At 35.8% G+C, this 16,133-nt stretch overlaps 1 protein-coding gene across 2 annotated transcripts in view; it reads right to left on the reverse strand.

The window, feature by feature from the left end:
- Positions 1 to 16,133, reverse strand: part of NTNG1 (netrin G1) — a gene marked incomplete at both ends in the record, with an annotated part of 325,294 nt that overhangs the window by 140,662 nt on the left and 168,499 nt on the right. The window lies entirely within an intron of this gene.

Below are 16,133 nucleotides of genomic sequence, written 5' to 3' on the forward strand. Positions count from 1 at the left end.
TAACTGTGCTTCCTCCTTCCTCTGTTCTTGGGTGGTATAGTTTTGGTTTGATTATATATTTCTTAAGATTTCCATATTTAATTTTTCTACTGGCTTTTAAGATATACCTCATTGAATCACTATTATTTATGATTCCTCTAGGGATTATACTATATAGCCTTAATTTTTCACCATCTACTTAGAGCTAACATTGTACTACTTCACGCTAAATGTGAGAACTTGCAAGTATATAGGTCCCTGTATCTCTTCCTCTCATGCTTTATGCAGTAGTTATTATATGCATTATTTCTATATATGTATGATAATAAACTGTCAACAATTTTTGCTTTAAACAGTGATATGCATTTTAAAGAAAGAAAGAGGAAAGCTAATCTTTTAGATTTATCCATATATTTTCCATTTCCATTGTTCTTCATTGTTTCCTAAAGTTCTAAGTTTTCATCTGATATCGTTTCCTTTTAGCCTGATAAGTTTCTTTTAGCATTTCTTCTAGTGCAGGTGTGATGGTGATGAATTCCTAGTTTTCTTTTATCTGAACATGATTTTAATAAGCCTTCATTGTAAGAGATATTTTCACTGGATATAGATTCTAAATGGACAGTATTTTTTTTGTTGTTCATCACTCTAAAGATGTTTCACTATCTTCTATTTCTGATGAGGATTTCAATGGTTGTTTGAATTGCTGTTTACTTATACGTAATGTATCTTTTTTTTTCTCTTGCTGCTTTCAAGACCTTCTTTTTATCACTGGATTTCAGTGGTTTGTATATGATATGCTTAGGGAGCTGTTTTCTTAATATTCATCTTGCTTGGGGTTCGCTGCAACTTGATGTCTTTGGGTAAATTTCAGGAATTACTTCCTCAGATATTTTTGCTGCTCCATTCCCCCTCTCCTCTCTTTCTGGGACTCGTATTACACACATATTAAACCTTTAGCTATTGTCCTAAAAGCCCATGAGGCTTGGATCATTTTTTTTTCTGCCTTCTTCCTCCCTGTTCTTCATATTTGATAATTTCTACAGATCTATCATCAAGCTCACTGACGTTTTCTTCTGGCAGCCCCAAAGTACTCTTAAGTAAACCAGTGAAATTTTATTTTAAAAGTTATACCATTTAAGTACTAGAATTTCCATTTGATTTTTTAATAGTTTCTATTTCCCTGCAGATATTTCATATCATCACTTATTAAAATCACAGTTCTTATATCCTTCAGCATTGTTATAACAGCTGCTTTAAAAATCTTTGTGTACTAAGTCCAACATCTTAGTCATGTTGAGTTTGGTCTCAGTTGTCTTTACTCTACAATGTAGGTCATCTTTTTTGTTTGTTTTCTTTACATATTGAGTAATTTGCTATTTTATCTGGATACCATGAATAATAATTTGTAGACACCAATAATCCAATAATTTGGATTCTGTTATGTTCTTCTGAAGAGTACTGATTTTGTTCACTTGTTTTAGAATGCAGTGAAAGTGGCTAAATTCAAACTGCATATGCTGTCTCCTCTGAAATAGCAGCTGAAAGTTCAGTTCTTTTAGCTTTCGCTATGTTGCTTGGAGACTGCCCCACACATTAATGATTCTGGGATCAGCCAGAGATTTAGGTAGAGTTTATGCATAGTATTTAGGGTCCCCCCCTCTCTGACTCTCTCCTTTTCATATTTCTCTCTTGACATTTTAATTGCTGTGGTTGCCTCATCCTGTCCACTTGTTGTTCAAGTCGATAAGATAAGAAGATTTTCCGTCTGAGTTTTAACTGCACCTCCTTTTCCCCATCATGCATTGCATAGACTGAGGCCTGTCCTTGGGGAAAAGCAGAATAAAGGGAAACTCACCTAATACCTCTCCTTTCTTCCAAGTATTGACTCCCCTCCAATATCAGCCTGTCTCTTGTCACTCTCTAGGGCCTTCAAATAATTGCTTTTACATTTAGTCTGGAGTTTGTAGTCATTATTTTAAGGAGAGTTAGCATGATGTGAAATGCTTGGCCATTATCAAAAGGAGAGCCCTTGGTGTAGTTTTGGGAGGTGCTTAGAACTACCTGGAAATCCTGAATTGGGGAAGTGAGGCATCATCAGAGAGGAGAACCTCCCTACCTTGGCCTCTTAGTGCTTGCCTGGGTAAGTTTCTATCCCCAATTCGGGAAGATCTAGCTTTCTCAGTACCAGTTGTTGAAAAGACTGTCCTTTCCCCTTTGAATGGGATTGGAACCCTTGTCAAAAATCATTTGATTATATATGTGAGGTTTATTTTTGTACTCTTTGTTCTATTCTATTGCTCTATATGTCTATCTTTATGCCAGTACTACACTGCTTTGATTATTGTAGCTTTGTAGTAAGTTCTGTAATCAAAAAGTGTAAGACTTCCAACTTTATTCTTTTTCAAGACTGCTTTGGTTATTTGGGGTCTCTTGGGATTCCACATGAATTTTAGGATGGATTTTTCTGTTTCTATAAAAACTGTCATTGAGATTTTGACAGAGATTGCATGGACTGTACAGATTGCTTTAAGTAGTATTGACTTAAAGTAGTATTGACATCTTAACAGCTTTCAAGCCACGAACATGAGATTGCTTTTCATTTATACATGTCTTCAATTTCTTTCAACAATGTTTTGTAGTTTTTAGTGTACAAGTCCTTTGCCTTCTTGGTTACGTTTGCTCCTAAGTATTTTATTCTTTTGATAGTATTGTAAATGAGATTGTTTTTTTAATTTCCTTTTAGAATTGTTCATTGTTAGTGTATAAAAACACAACTTCTTTCTGTGTGTTGATGTTGTATCCTGCAAATTTGCTGAATTTTAACATTATTTTTAAAACTGATTTTATTCTGATGACATGTTCAATGAATGAAATGTGAAAAATATAGAAAGACACAAATATTACCCACAATTCCACCACTGTGGGCTTGCCATACATTATGTTCTTTCATTCTCTCTCCTTTGTTCTCATAATCAGCCTTTTACTATTAATAATTTTAATCTTATTTTGCTACTTAAGAGTGTATAATGAACTTGAATTATTTTAATAAAGACGTATGTTCACAAAAGGTCACAGCCTGTTTCCATGCCTTCTCAGCTCAAATTCTCTGCAATCCCAACCCTGACCTTAACAATATTTAAAGGCCTCATTTACAAATTGTATGATGGTTTTTATACATTTTTAAACTCCTTGGTTATTGAACCCAGGCGACAAATATCAATTGAAGGCAACTTTGGGACATATGGTCATTTTATTAAATATTTATTGGGCAGAAGAGTCTAATTTTTTTCACAGACTTGTCCTCAACCAGGAAAGGAACCAAGAGTTTTTCTGGTCTTAAAAACACCAATCAGACAAATAATAGAAGAAAATACGTAGGGTGATATTATCCTGAATACATACATTACTCTGATATCTGAGGTAGATAAATTTTATTCTCTAACTTTGGACAATTGGTTGAAGATTGAAGCTTTGCAATTTTAGTATTTTGGATAAAGTGGCATTACCAAAAATATTGTGCTTAGCCCCAGTTCCCTTGCAGTTTTCTGTAAGGAATACACAAAGATGGCCACAGGATGCTTAATGGGAAGAGTACAGATTCTTAGAATGGTTGGTTTGCTTGATGCTCAAAAGGGTATTCCACACCCATTCACTCATTCCCTCACTAAGTATTTACTGAATGCCTACTATGTGCCATGCCCAGTTATAGGCACTGAGGGCATATCAGTGAGTAAAACACAAGTTCTATCTGGATCTAAATTTTGGTTATTCAACAATATCATCCTTGGTTAATTCATTTAACCATTTTGTTTCACATCGGAAAAGGAGGGAGTTACATTATTTTCATGGTTTTTTTTTCAGTTTTAAAAGAAATGATTTTGCAGTGCTATGACTCTCTGTTTGGCATACACACTGTATATTTAATTCCAGTACAGGAGTTCATGAGGCTGTCTCCTCCCAACCTGCCAAACTGCTGACCTCTTAGACTCCCCCATCCCATCATCTCTTGGTCCACCCTACCTCCATCTGTTCCCTGACCTAACTAGCACTGGAGGATCTATAAGTACACATGTATGCTACCAATATATTGTAACAGCTTTGCTTCCCTGATATTCTAGCAGGACCAAATGAGTAAAAGCAGCCAGGGCAGCCACACAATTCCTAGACAAGATGATAACCCTTAGCCGTATACTATTTTAGTTTTACTGGGCTTTCAGTTGTTATTCATTAACACTCCTCAGGAGTAGAAGGAAGGAGACCCATATTTAACTAAAATCAGCCTGTGGTTTCAAGAATATCTTCCAGAGCAAAGGAAAGAAAGTAAAAATAATACATTAAGTATTAGTTAATCTTATTTTCCTTTATACACATGATTTTAGTTTATTGCTGTAATTAGAGTTTGAGGAGCTACATCTGAGAGGAAGAGAAATCCTCCAGCATCTCTATTTATCTCTAAAATGCACCAGATTGTACCACTTGGCATTTCATTTTTTTACATCTTTGCTGACTCTTCCATCACAAATTTCTCTAGCTTAAAAACAAAACAAAAATATCCCTATCTATTCCAATAGAATAGTGAATTTCCTATAATTCTTAAAGATACACAGTACTCTCCAATGTTCAAAAAATAAGAGCAACAGTAAAAAACAAAGGTACTCCCCATCAAAGCTAGCCTTTCACTAAGATAGTCTCATTTTTTCTCTTAACATAGCAATGATATCGAAGGATGATAGCTAAAATTAGACCTTGCTGTGAAATATCAAATACCTTTGCTGTTCTTAGCACTGCAAATAGTTCAAACACACACACACTATGTTTTCATTTATTTCTTTATATCATATGAAGAGTCCAACGATACTGGAGACTGAAGAGACCTTGTTACCCTACCTGAGTTCCATTAACACTAATTCTTTGGGGTGCTAATAGAGGGTTTTTTTTGACTAAGTGTTTGGGAGGATCTGGTTAAATAAAATGGAAACATTCCTTTACTGTAGGACATCTCAGGGCCTTTAATATGCTAGTATATATTGTGATTCTCCTAGAAGGAAATATTGCAAACAACATTTCCAAAGTCTTTGACCATTACAGCCATTATTTGAAGAGTAATTCTGAGAAACACAAATCAAGTATAACACTCTCATTTTGAAGATGAGGAGATTCTGCTTACACTGGTTGAGATTTGCTCTGAGCTCACAGAGTTATTAGCACAGCTAGAGCTAGAACCTCTTGACTCCTAGCCAATGTTTCCTTCTAAAATAAGACAAAAAATGATTTTGAGATCCTAATGTTTTGTCCTGTGTCCTCTCAATACATTCCTAGCACATTATCAGTTGTCTTAGGCACCAGTCACAAATCAAGAAAGAGCTGACACAGTAGTTATCCCAATTACATAATATTCTGGATTGGGATCTTTGGACCAATGATATTTGTGAGACACTTACATCACACATTTTAAATCTAGGCTATTCATTCTTCCAATTGTTTTCAAGTGGAGGTTCAGAAATGAACTAATTTGCCGAAACATAAGTAATTTCAAATTTTTCTGTGAAAAATGTCATTGGTATTTTGATAGGGATTGCATTGAATCTGTAGATTGCCTTGGGTAGTATGGTCACTTTAACAATACTGATTCTTCCAATCCAAGAACACAGTATATTTTTCCATCTGTTTGTGTTGTCTTCAATTTCTTTCATCAGTATCTTATAGTTTTTGGAGTACAGGTCTTTTGCCTCCTTAGGTAGGTGTATTCCTAGGTATTTTATAATTTTTGATACAATGGTAAATGGGACTGTTTCTTTAATTTCTGTTTCTGATATTTCATTTTTAGTGTATAGAAATGCAACAGATTTCTGTATATTAATTTTGTATCCTTCAACTTTACAAAATTCATTGATGAGTTCTAGTGGTTTTCTGGTGGCATTTTTAGGATTTTCTATGTATAGTATCATGTCATCTGCAAACAGTGACAATTTTACTTCTTCCTTTCCAATTTGGATTCCCTTCATTTCTTTTTCTTCTCTTGTTGCTGTGGCTAGGACTTCCAAAACTATGTTGAATAAAAGTGGTGAGAGTGGGCATCCTTGCCTCGTTCCAGATCATAGAGGAAATGTTTTCAGCTTTTCACCATTGAGTATGATGTTAGCTGTGGGTTTATCATATATGGCCTTTATTACATTGAGGTAGGTTCCCTCTATGCCCACCTTCTGGAGAGTATTTATCACAAATGGATGTTGAATTTTAGTAATAGCTTTTTCTATTGAGAAGATCATAGAGTTTTTATTCTTTAATTTGTTAATATAGTATATCACACTGATTTATGGATATTGAAAAATCCTTGCATCCCTGCCTGGAATAAATCCCACTTGATCATGGTGTATGATCCTTAATGTATTGTTGGGTTTGGCTTGCTAGTATTTTGTTGAGGATTTTTGCATCTATGCTCATCTGTGATATTGGCCTATAATTTTCTTTTTTTGTAGTATCTTTGTCTGATTTTGGTATCAGGGTGATGGTGGCCTCAAAGAATGAGTTCAGAAGTGTTCCTTCTTGTGCAATTTTTTGGAATAGTCTCAAAAGGTTAGGTGTTAACTCTTCTCTAAAGAGTTTGGTAGAATTCACCTATGAAGCCATCTGGTCCTGGACTTCTGTTTGTCGGGCATTTTTAAATTACTGATTCAATTACATTACTGGCAATGGATTTGTTCATATTTTCTATTTTTTCCTGGCTCAGTCTTGGGAGATTGTACCTTTCCAAGAATTTGTCCACTTCTTTTAGGTTGTCCATTTTTTGGCCTATAGTTGTTCATAGTAGTCTCTTATGATCCTTTGTATTTTTATGGTGTCAGTTGTAACTTCTCCTTTTTCATTTATGATTTTATTGATTTGGGCCCTCTCCCTTTTTTTTTCTCTCAATGAGTCTGTCTAAAGGTTTATCAATTTTGTTTATCTTTTCAAAGAACCAGCTTTTAGTTACATTGATCTTTTCTATTGTTTTCTTTTAGTCTCTATTTCACTTATTTCTTCTTTGATCTTTATGATTTCTTTCCTTCTACTAACTTTAGGTTTTGTTTGTTTTTCTTTCTCTAGTTCCTTTAGGTGTAAGGTTAGGTTCTTTATTTGATATCTTGTTTCCTGAAGTAAGCTTGTATTGCTATAAACTCCCCTCTTAGAACTGCTTTTGCTGTATCCCATAGGTTTTGGATCACCGTGTTTTTGTTTTCATTTGTCTCTAGGCATTCTCTAACACTATATACAAAAATAAACACAAATGGATTAAAGACCTAAATGTAAGACTGGATACTATAAAACTCCTAGAGGAAAACATAGGCAGAACACTCTTTGACATAAATCACAGCAATATCTTTTTGGATCCTTTTCCTAAAGTAAAGAAAATAGGAGAAACAACAATAACAACAAATAGGACCTAATTAAACTTAAAGCCTTTTGCACAGCAAAGAAAACCATTGACAAAATGAAAAGACAAACTACTGAATAGCAGAAAACATCTGCAAATGATATGACCAATAGGAATTAATATCCGACATATATAAACTGCTTATACAACTCAACAACAAAAAAACAAACAGAACTGAATAGACATTTTTCCAAAGAGGAAAGGTAGATGGCCAACAGGCACACGAAAAGGTGTTCAGCATTGCTAATCATCAGGGGAATGTAAATCAAGACCACAATGAAGTATCACCTCATACCTGTCAGAATGGCTATCATTAAAAAGAACACAAATAACAAATGTTGGCAAGGATGTGGGGAAAAGAGAACTCTTGTATACTGCTGGTGGGAGTGTAACTTGGTGCAGTCACTGTGGAAAACAATATCGAGGTTTCTCAAAAAACTAAAACTAGAACTACCTTATGACCCAGCAATCCCACTCCTAAGTAAATATCTAAAAAAAAACAAAAACACTAATTTGAAAAGATACATGTAATCCAATCTTCATAGCAGCATTATTTACAACTGCCAAGATATGAAAGCAACCTAAGTGTCCATCCACAGATGAATGGGTAAAGAAGGTGTGGTATATACATACAATTGAATACTACTAGGTCATAAAAAAGAATGAAATTTTGCCATTTGCAGCAACATGGATGGGTTTGGAGAGCATTACGCTAAGTGAAGTCAGACAGAGAAAGACAAATACTGTATGATATCACTTATATGTGGAATCTAAAATATACAACAATCTAGTGAATAAAACAAAAAAGAAGCAAACTCACAGATATAGAGAACAAACTAGTGGTTACCAGTGGGGGCTAAGGGCAATATAGGGGTGGGGGAGGGGGAGGTATAAACTATTGGGTGTAAGATAGGCTTAAGGATGTATTGTACAACATGGGGAATATACCAATATTTTTTAATAACTGTAAATGGAAAGTAACGTTTAAAATTGTAAAAAAAAATTTTTTATAAAGATAAAAAAGCAAAAAAAAATTCTATCTCCTCTTTGCCACTGATTGTTGAACTTGTTTAGATACAGTTTTCTTACCTATAAAAAGGAGGCAGAAATAGCAAACATGAATTTATATGCAATGCAGTTAATTCTGGTTACACTAACATTTTTTATTCTAAATGTGGCTTAATGAATTGGAGTATATATTTATATTGTTATGAAATCAATATATCTATCCACACAATCAAATTACTATGATAAAAGCTAGGACCTTAACACTTTTTTTCTTGTATTTGGAGAATGAATGGAAAGAGTATCTCTACTGAACCGCTGATCACATAGATCCCCAAAAATTTTACATTCAATATCTACCAATGGCAATGAACTCCTGCTGTGTCAGGAAATACCTTTGAACCTAGTGACAATAAAACAAGAAGACCTTCCAAAGATGAAAACCACTGAATTAGAATAAAAAACATGGGTCCTGAAGGTGGATGGAAAAGCTGAGTGTATCCCTATTTCCCATTGTTTGGGCATACGGATGTAGCCATAACATAACTTCCTCTAAAAGTGATAAATTAAGTGAGGGAGAAAATTATCTCACTTTTTTATTGTGTGGTATTTTGCCTAAATATCCTTATGTTTCTTAAAAGGAGACATCTTTCCTTTACTGACCCATTAGTTTAAAAAAAATCTCTGGCACTGGGGAGTTAAGGATAAAGAGACAAGCTCCTAAACTGGGTTGCTTTTCTGCACACTAAGGAAGTTCATAATTTAACTGAAGAAATTATTAGATACATTCTCTCCTTATAACAGTATAAACCTCAGAGGAAAATGAGCTGCTTATGCATATATTCTCTTTATAATTCAAGAAATCCTCAAAGATTTAAAAATTATGCCCCAAATCAGAATGGCACTCTGTTGTCCTCTTAACGTGGGTTCATACCATAAATATTTATTTTAAGCATTTTCACTGGAGTTAAGTAGCAATACTCTATGTTGTTTTTTATTTTTATTTATTTTTATTTATTTATTTTGCGGTATGCGGGCCTCTCACTGTGTGGCCTTTCCCGTTGCGGAGCACAGGCTCCGGACACGCAGGCTCAGTAGCCATGGCTCACGGGCCCAGCTGCTCCACGGCATGTGGGATCTTCCTGGACCGGGGAACGAACCTGCGTCCCCTGCATCAGCAGGCGGACTCTCAACCACTGCGCCACCAGGGAAGCCCTATTTTTTATTTTTAATTATGGTTACTAAGCTTTTCATCTGAATGCTCTTATTTATTGAATTTCATTTTCCTTCAAAAAGAAGAAGGAATTAAAATTTTTGGTTGATAGTATGGTTAAATTTAACTTGGAAAAAAAAAAGACTTGGAGGGATAGAATCCTTGACTGCAAATTTATGAAATTTTATTATATGAAAGAGGTAGCACACATTCACTATAGTTCCAGAAGGAAGAATGTGGACTAATATATGGAAGTTAAAAGGAAAACTTGATTGCTCTCAACTGAAGGATAAACTTTCTTAAAATAAACTAAGGTAGTTGGCCATTTCCAAGTTTATCCATTAATGTTTGTGGCTTGTTTTAGTGTTTGATGATGCCCGTTAAGTGGAAGTAGTTGCAAGTATTAAAGGCCTATGGAAAAATATGGGAAAAAATTAAGTTCATCTATTTATTTTCCCCCTCAGAAAATGAGCAACTATCTTAATTTTGTTAAAACCTAACACAATATGACAAATTAGCCCAATCACACATTATAAAGTTGCTATAAATGAAGTAAGAAGTTAGAGTTCAGATAAACACACTGCAATCTGGTATAATGAAATGCAGGTTTCCTCCGCTATCTGAAAGTAGGGAGTTCCTATGAAACCTTTCGTAAGCTGAAATGGTGTAAAGCAAAGAAGCAATTACCCTAGGACACATCTTGGTAACAGATACACAGAATAAGTTGAGATAAGAGCACAGAAGCTCACAGACACAGTTCCAAACTATGGAGCCTTGATGCTGAGATGCTGAGTGTAGTTCCTGGGGAAGGAGCCTGGCGGTGCCGCTCTCACCAGGCTGCTCAGGGTGCACGCTGCCTCTAACGGGGCTTGGGGCAGAACAATCGCTGAACACTATTTTTGCTTTTCTCCTTTTAAAATAAAGGTGAAAATCCTCTTTAGACTCCTTTTGGTTAGCGAAAACAGGTACTAATGTAGGTCTTTTGTAAAAGCAAAATGGGGATACCTGTACTGGGCCAAAAGTCATGGAGAAGTGCCTTCCAGAATATTCCAAGAAGGGTTGAGCCACAAGACTTATTGGTTCATTATTGTCATTTAAAGTGGGTCTTTTGGGAATATTCTGAGTCTGCTATATGTACTGAGCTCACTTCAGGTTAGTGTGGCTACAAGAGCATAATAAAGAGAAAACATGAAGTTTGTAATCAGCAACCTGATTTTGTCACTTTATTATGTGTAGGATGTTAAAAAAAAAGTCATGGAACTTCTCTGGTCTTCAGTTTCTCATCTGTAAAATGGTGTTAAACAGCACCTGCCTCACAAGTTACTTGTAAGGACTAAAGGAAAGAAGGTGTATAACAAGAATCTTGTAACCTGAGTGCTGTACAGATGTAAAGGATTATCACTTAAACATTAATAGGGGCTATTAGAATCACCTCACTCTCCTCTTTTCTGATTTCCTTCTGTTTCTCAGAGTTTTTCTTAATTTGCTTCAAGAATTACCTCTTAAATGACAGCACTCCACAGAGTTCTGTAAATGTTCTATAAATGACCATAGTCATTTAAAATTATAAGGGAAAACACCCTATCATATCAGTGTCTTCCATTCCCTAAACTTCAACCATCACATGTAAGGGGATAATTTTCAAACCTACATTTCTAATGCAAATCTTTCTCTGGAACACCAGAGCAGTATTTTCAAATCCTTTACTGGACTCCCCACTTGGATCCCTACTAAAGTCTTTCCTTCTTTGAAATCTGATTGGTTGCCAAGTCCTATTGACTTTGTAAGCAAATATTAAACCCTTATGCTCTGATTGCTTTTGTGGAATTTGGAGAGCTTTTACAGACTCTCCACTTAAGCATCAGGACTTGGAGTTACGGTTGCTCCACAATTAAGCAATTGTACTGCTCTCCTTGTCTCTCTCTGTATTTCCTTGCTAATACAGCCACACTGGACTATCCTCCTAACACCACTGCCTTAGAATGTTTCCCACCTACATTTAATTGCTATATGAGAACCCATATACTCTTAGATTTCCTATGACATTGGGAACTCAGAGGCCAAGATGCAGGAATCCTTAAAGGCTTCTTGGAGATACTAAACATCCATAGGGAGAAGATGGAAGAGCATCTCCCAGGATTTGTCCACTCCACCAATTCCTCACTATTTGGAGTTCCTCAACATGCTGTGCTGTTTTAAAGCATAATTTGTAACCTAGAATATCCATTCTGCACTGGCTGCTTGGCATTCTAAGGCACATATTCAAGATACCATGCAAATGTCATCCTCATCAGAGCTTCTGCGAGGCTTCCCAGATTAAGTTAGTATCTCCTGCTCTGTTTCCAGGGCGCTTTATACACTCACACGGTAAAAGCATTTAACCCAAGCTGTCATCATTTTTGTTTACATGTCTCAGCCCCTTCTGGATATCCATTCCTTGAAGGCACTGACTATGCCTCCTGCATCTCTATATAGCCACTGTCTAGCCCACCACCTGTCCCAGGTCAGAGGTAAAGTCTTTTTGGGTAACAGAAAGAAGAAAAGTGTTACAAAAGCAGTAGTAAAGCCCAACCTCAGTATTTAGGACTAATTGGGAAGAACGGAAAAATGACAGGCCAAAAATGTGTCAAAAGCACCCTGCAGGACGCCTCTCACAGGAGAGACAAAAGGGCAAATATTTTGGTGGATTTATCCAAATTGCCGCTAGGAAAAAGACTAAGAGAAATTACAGGATAAATGTAAGTCTTTTATAATTGGCAAAGCACTTCCATATTACATGTGTTTTCCAAATTATTTGAGAAAGTTTGAAAAATGCCCAACTGCTTTTTTACTTTTAAACTTCCACCGGTGTTCCTGTTTACCTAATATCACAAGTCTGTGCACTAACCATTTGAAAGTCTTGCTTCAAGAAAGTGAATTTCAACCTCACTTTGTCCCAATTAGAGCAAATACCAAGGAGGCGACATTTAAATAAATATATCTGATTCCTTCTGAGGGTGAGAGTATAGGGGACCTTTCTCACTTCTGATACCCAAAGAGAATATTTCTGTCCCTGGACTTTCCCAGGTCCTGGGATTAGGCAGGAAGGCTGTGCTTCTGAGCTGGGGCAGCAGTGAAGCAAAGAAAGCACCCAAAAGTGTGTGGAAGTGGAGCTTCTGTGCTAGTGCTCCCTGGCTCTTTTCTTAAAGATAAATGGAGGCATCAGGGCGAAGTCAATTCTCTAAATAGTAACTGACAGCCAACCACCTATAGGGAGCTTGGGTAGGCCCTGCAGGGATCAAGAAATGAGTAAACACTACTGGGAAAAAATTATTGATAATTATGTTTAGGAATATTGTGTAACAAGGCAAGTAATGGAGATGTGCATTAGAGTTTTCTATCACTGAGAAAAGTTTTTACAATTCTGTCCTAAATCTTTTGAGGTTGAAAAAAATTTCTGTTATCTTATGTCTGAAACCAGTACCTTGATACACTGCTGACTGTATATCTTACAAATAAATGAGCATATTATCCAATGTTCATTGGTCTTTCAGACTTAACAATTATTACAATAAATTGCATTGCTTCCTTGAAGCCCTTCACCTCAAAGAAACGATAATGTTGAATTTATATTCTCTAAAATCTATGTATCTTACAAATATAATGTTTACTTTTCAATGAATTTGAATCTGGAAAGTTTAAACAGAAACAAAACACTTAAAAGTCAAAACTTCCAACTGCGTGACTAAGAAAACATTTTGGACATATCTATATTTAACAGCCCTGTGCATTTAACTCCCTGTCTGTATAAAAAGATATTCAGAACAAACATCTACTCTTCATTTCTCCTCTCACCCCTTGTCTGGGTAGATGTTATTTATGCATTAGATGACCTTTTTGGCCATTAGAACCATCTTGCTTCAGCAGTTAATTAACACAAGTACCATAATTTAATACAGTTAATGCTACTTGATGCCCTTTAATGTAACTTCCATTAGTAATATTATTGTAGTATTACCCTGTAAATTAAAATGAGATCAAGACTAAGAGAGCCACTCTTTAATTAAGGTACTGGCACACTGTACTCGTCTATTATTCACTAGAGAAAATCACCCTGATTTACTGAAGCAGGACATCCGTAAGTCAGAATTAGTCCATGAAGATTATTAGGTTTATTGAACAATGTAAGTAACATGGAGTTGCTGAGATTGCCAACGGCCTTATGTCCTCTTTTTCCTCCATTATCTTAATAAATACACAATAAGAGTGAGTAAATGGAAGCAAAATATGTATGTAGCAAAAGAGGCATAAAATTTTTATGATGTGATTATAGTTGTCAACAATAAAATTGGTATCAGATGTGTCACATGCTAAAAAGAACATAAATGCTACATTAGTTTAATAACAATCAAAACTAGTTTTACACCAAATAATGCCAGTCAGTATAAAACATAAAGGCCATATACACGTGCACAGGAAGTAGAAAATTGGAATTCACAGTCAATTGTTTTTGTTTCGTAGCTTAATATTTCAAGGTGAAAAAAACTTGTAGTATTATGTGTCCACTATTCTATGGAAATTTACCCACTTTCCCCAAATAACTCACGCCAATTCTCACATCATGGTGGGAGTGGTGGGGGAGTGACAGGTAGAAAAATATCATTATAATGATCAGACACAGACATGTAAAAGTAAGTTAAACATTGTAATCACATCAAGGATGGCAGAGGGCATGGGCTGAGGGAAGCAAAGACAGTTATATTTTGGAAAGTTTATATTTATGATATTCTTGAAAAGAAATTTTAGTACCTTCTTTTAGAGATCATCAAATCCTCCTATAGATTATTCACTATATAGGAAAAAGATGACTCAGGATTTTAACCCAACTGAAATTTTCAAGTGTATATCAGCTTCTTTGCTGAAAGGGCTGTGAACCAGGCAATAGCTCAACAGTTCCCTTAGTGGCTCCATCTTCCTTATATAACTTAGAAGCTGGAGATATGCCCGAGCCATCAGGCCTTGCTTCTTTAGTCCCTCCCTTAAGACTAAAAATACCCCAGCCATCTGGTACCTAGCACAGTACATGCCAGCATCAGTTTTGCCCTGAGGAATTTGGACAGAGTTTGGAGGTGACAGAGTGGAACCTTATGGAAGGGGTTCACCTCTATTGGACCTTTCTCTTTTGCCCAGCTGCTTCTTCACCAGCTTTCAGTTGACTGGTGAACAGGAAAAGACAGTGGAGGTGAGTCCCAGAGAAGGGAGGAGGGCTCCTCCAAACTCCTCAGAACCATTGAAATACAGTTGAAGGATACTACTAGGATGAAAGATAAAAGAAAAATGATAAATCTGGTGGGATTCTACATTTCTAACATGGCATCTTTAAGTGACAGTATGTCCGACTCCAATAGAGAATGCACCAAAATGCTTTTAGCTTTAAAGTGTATTTTATACTCTCTTAAGTAATCAGAGGAAACAAAAATGAATATCTAATAACAGACATAAGCCCAAACAATGTTTATTTTCCAGCCAAAAAACATCACAAGACTGCCTTTTTTATAAGTGAAAAATGAGAGTTTTAGGGGAAGTTGGGCTATAAGGATTTTGGCTTAGTTTAAGGATTTCTCAAACTGTAAGTAAGCTGACCTAGATGATTCTACCTAACAATATAGATCACACTAGGATTCAAATTCACATCTCAGCTTATTAATTTTGATATTTATTCTTGTAGATAAACAGAATGCTTATTACTTTGTTGTGGTATGCTATTGTTAATAATATCAACATCAACTGTTTTTATATATTGTATGTTCCCAAGAATAAGATACTGGAAACTGATCTTTTGCTAAAATATTCATGAGTACAATAGCTGCATTTTATTATAAATCACAAACTCATATGAAACATCATAGCTCCACACTGCTCTCATGTCATGCCCTGGTCGTATATGAACTCTAGAACACACAAGCTCAATATTGAACCAGTGCATATTTCTCTCAGAAATATGATTTTGCTCTAAAGATATTTTCATCAAACTTCACCAAACCTTGGTTAAAAGTTTTAAAAGAGGCTCCATAGCTAAAGATTCTTGACTCCTCCATGAGAAACATGAAGCCAGAACAAAGCTGAGAGTAGGTGGCCATCAGTTCCTGCTGTTCTCCATAAGTCAGATTCCATAAGGTAAAATTCTGAAACCTTTTCCACCTTACCGAGGTCATGCCCACCACCCCATTCTGCGTGCCCACTCTGGCTCTCACTTAACAGCAGTGGCCACTTCTTCCTTCTAGTGCACAAGTGTACCAGCACCATTATTAAAGGTGGTTTGAGACAACTCTCTGAAAGCCCAGGGAGTCTCAACACTTCTCCAGTCTCTGAGGACTAAGCTGCCCTAAGGGATTACTGGAAGCCAGTAATCAATGAATCTGGACTTATTTGTTTAGCTTTTATGATGAACTAAACCTACATGATGTATGTACTGTTTACACTCTTATCCTCATATATTTTGATTTAAAGCTCTCTTGGCATTTTTAGAATGATTATTGCTTT

The sequence above is a fragment of the Grampus griseus genome (genome assembly GCF_964374135.1).
Source record: "Grampus griseus genome assembly, chromosome: 1".
Lineage (NCBI taxonomy): Eukaryota > Metazoa > Chordata > Mammalia > Artiodactyla > Delphinidae > Grampus > Grampus griseus.